The sequence below is a fragment of the Tupaia chinensis genome, unplaced genomic scaffold (genome assembly GCF_000334495.1).
Source record: "Tupaia chinensis unplaced genomic scaffold, TupChi_1.0 Scaffold143929_1, whole genome shotgun sequence".
Classification (NCBI taxonomy): domain Eukaryota; kingdom Metazoa; phylum Chordata; class Mammalia; order Scandentia; family Tupaiidae; genus Tupaia; species Tupaia belangeri.
This window is the reverse complement of record NW_006203780.1, coordinates 21,493-25,340: the sequence shown is the minus strand read 5'-3', so window position 1 is coordinate 25,340 and position 3,848 is coordinate 21,493. Positions and strand designations below refer to the sequence as shown.

The 3,848-nt window shown below is 38.4% G+C and overlaps 1 pseudogene; it reads left to right on the top strand.

Moving 5' to 3' along the window:
- Window positions 1–2,659, top strand: part of LOC102485003 (cofilin-2 pseudogene) — a 21,158-nt pseudogene extending 18,499 nt beyond the window's left edge.
- The last annotated feature ends 1,189 nt before the right edge of the window (window positions 2,660–3,848 follow it).

Genomic DNA, 3,848 nt, shown 5'->3' with positions numbered 1-3,848 from the left:
CCCAAGATCCCGAGAGGAGAATGGAGGAGAAGGGATTGCGGTGTGACCATTCCCCCTGGGGGGTGATTTCTCGCTTTCTGTCTCTAATGTCTCTCTCTGTCTGTCTGGCAAGCTCACGCACCCTATAGCGAAAATCTCTCTCAAAAAAAAAAATTTATACAGGAGAGAAGCCCTATGAGTGTATACAATGTAAGAAATCATTTTCCCAGAACTCAGACCTCACTGTATATCAGAAAAGTCACATAGGAGAGAAATCCTATGAAAATAAAATATGTGGAAAAATGTTCTGCAAGGAGTCACACTTCACTGTGCATCAGACAGCTCACACTGGAGAGAAATCCTATGAGTGTGGGGAATGTGGAAAATCTTTTAGTCCCAAGTCAGTCTCGAGTAGACATTGGAAAACTCATACAGGAAACAAATCCTATGAATGTGAACAATGTAGGAAAATGTGCTCCCAGAAGTCACATCTCACTGAACATCAGAGAACTCACACAGAAGAGAAACCCTATGAATGTTAACAATATAGGAAAATGTTCTCCCAGATATCACATGTCACTGAGCATCAGAGAACTCACACAGGAGAAAAACCCTTTGAAAATCAAAAGTGTGAGAAAGCATTCTCCAGCAAGGAGTACCTCACTGTACAGAAGAGAATTCACACAGAAGAGAAGCCCTATGAATCTGAACAATGTAGAAAAATGTTCTCCTGTAAGTCAGTTCTCACTAAGGATTGGAGAACACACACAGGAAAAAAACCTATGAATGTGAACAATATAGGAAAACATTCTACTGCAAGTCACATCTCAGTAAACATTGGAGCACACTCACAATAGAGAAATGTTTTGAATGCGAATGATGTGGGAAAACATTCTCCAGCAAGGGGTACCTCACTGTACATAAGAGAAGTAAACAGTGTAGGAGGCCCTATGAATGTGAACAGTGTAGGAAAATGTTCTCCTGGAAGTCACAGCTCACTGTGCATAGTAAAACTCATACAGGGGAGAAGCCCTATGAATGTGAACAATGTAGAAGAAAGTTCTCCCGGAAGGCACACTTCACTGAGCATCAGAGAACTCACACAGGAGAGAAGCCCTATGAGTGTGAACAATGTAATAAAATGTTCTCCCAGAAGTCACTGCTCACTGTGCATAGTAGAACTCATAGAGGACAGAGTCCTGTGAATGTGAACAATGTAATAAAATGTTCTCCTGGAAGTCACAGCTCACTGTGCATAGTAGAACTCATACAGGAGAGAAGTCCTATGAATGTGAATAATGTAGAAGAAAGTTTTCCCAGAAGGCCTACCTCACTGACCATTACAAAACTCACACATGAGAGAAGCTCTATAAATGTAAACAATGTAGGAAAATGTTCTCCTTCAAGTCAGATCTCACTAAGCATTGGAGAACACACACAGGAGAAAAACCCTTTGAATGCAAACAATGTGGGAAAATATTCTTTTTTTCTTTTTTTTTCCTTTTGAGAGGTTTTTGCTATAAGGGTGCATGCGCTCACCAGCCAGACAGAGATAGACAGAGAGACAGAAAGTGACAAATCACCCCCAGGGGGGATGGCCACACCGCAATCCCTTCTCCTCCATTCTCCTTTTGGGATCTTGGGCATGCACACATGCTTGGCGTGAGTTTAAGCCACCGGGTCCAGGACACGAACTGCGGTCAACTACGTGGGAGTCCAGTGACATAGCCATTATGCTAACTGCTGGTCCCAGGGAAAACATTCTCCAACAAGGGATACCTCACTGTACATAGGAGAAGTCACACAAGAGATAAGCCCTATGAATGTGAACAGTGTAGAAGACAGTTCTCTCATTCCCAAAAGTCACATCTTACTGTACATCTTAGTACTCACACTGGAAAGAAACAATGTAGGCAACATTTTACTACTGGAAGGCAGGGCTCATTCTACATCAGAGGAATCCCATAGAAGTGAACCCTTAGCTCCCTCAGGTATGCCCCACACTCACCACTGTGCTCCTGCTCACCCCTCCTTCTCCTCCCAGTGCCTCAGAGCTGGAGCCGGAGCTGCCGCAGCAGCCTCAGCCACAAGCACTATGGCTTCTGGACTTACAGTGAATGATGAAGTCATCAAAGTTTTTAATGATATGAAAGTAAGGAAATCTTTTACACAAGAGATTTTAAAAAAAGAAAGAAAGCTGTTCTCTTCTGTTTAAGTGATGATAAAAGATAAATAATTGTAGAGGAAACAAAGCAGATCTTGGTGGGTGACATCGGTAATACTGTAGAGGACCCCTACACATCTTTTGTGAAGTTGCTACCTCTGAATGATTACCAATATGCTTTGTACGATGCCACATACGAAACAAAAGCCTAAGAAAGAAGACCTAGTATTTATATGCTGGGCTCCTGAAAGTGCACCTTTAAAAAGCAAGATAACTTATGCTAGCTCTAAAGATGCCATTAAAAAGAAATTTACAAGTATTAAACACGAATGGCAAGTAAATGGCTTGGATGATATTAAGGATCATTCCATGTTTGGAGAAAAATTGGGAGGCAATGTAGTAGTTTCACTTGAAGGAAAACCATTATAAAGTGACAGTCAAGTGCCATCTTGATCTTAAGGAGCTTCTGTTTCTCCATCTCAGTCTATTGGAATATTATTAGGTTGATTTTTTTCCCCCTCTCTTTTCCTTTCCACTGGGTCTTTCCAACAGAGTGAATGAAGGAGATATCATTCACTTAGGCAGTCTATCAGTGATTGCCATTAGACTGTTTAATACTATTATTTTTATGTAGAATCCAAGGAATGCCTTTCCATCATATTTTAGACAAAACAACTGGTTATGTCTCCCTTGCAGCAAGCATTACAATGAATGTGATTGTCAATGTGAAAAGCTTAGAATACAACAAAGAGTAAGCTAATTGAATACTTTGAAAGTATTATCCACTGGTCAGATGATAAACTTTTTTCAGTATTATAGTTTCACTTGATTGCAGTTCTGTGAGGCTCAAGCATTCATACACCTCACCTGCCTTGACAAGCCTATTTTTGTGACATGGCAGCACGAATATAACACTATGCATTAAAATTGCTTTTTTGTAATGAGTTTAATCCCCCAAAAGGAAAACCAATTAAGTTGTGTTAACTGTGTCATTAACTTATCCTCGTACCTCAGTGTTCATTCTTGTTACCTGTGTATCTTCTTAAAAGAGGTAGCGAATAATGCCTTTCTGTTTTTGAGTATACACTACTGAATAAGTGGTGTTTTATGTTTACCATGTGAGTCTTGCAACAGTAAAGATATTTTCAGTATCAGTCATGATGGCAATTTATGTATAAAAGAGCCTTAAATGGAACATTGTTTGAGATCCAACTCCCCATCCTCACAAAAATGACCACATTGCAATACAATTGTGGCATATTATGGAATGTTGCCTTGTTTTCCTTGGAAATTTTGCAGAATGTTATATGAAACAACTTTTAGGCTAAATAGCTATTATTAATCTCTATACTGGTCATCTGAATTTTTTTTGTACTACATTCTTGTGTGATGTTTTCCAGATTTTTTGATTTATTTGGTTTAAAAAATTATCTGTTCTAAAGCCAACCACTATAAAATACCATTATTAAAGAATGGTAGTTTTATAAACATTATTTATTTCCTTATATGTTAATATAAAGATCAAAAATATTTTTTTGCACTTTAACATACTCTTCAGTATCTGACTTATTCTCTGGATAATTTAGGATAGTTTTTTTTATTCATTTACATTTCTGATTATTTGAGTAGTAGAAGCAGGAAGCTCTTATTGCTTATTTGATCATAATGAAAATAATTTATAAAACACTCTTTCGAAGTTTAATAA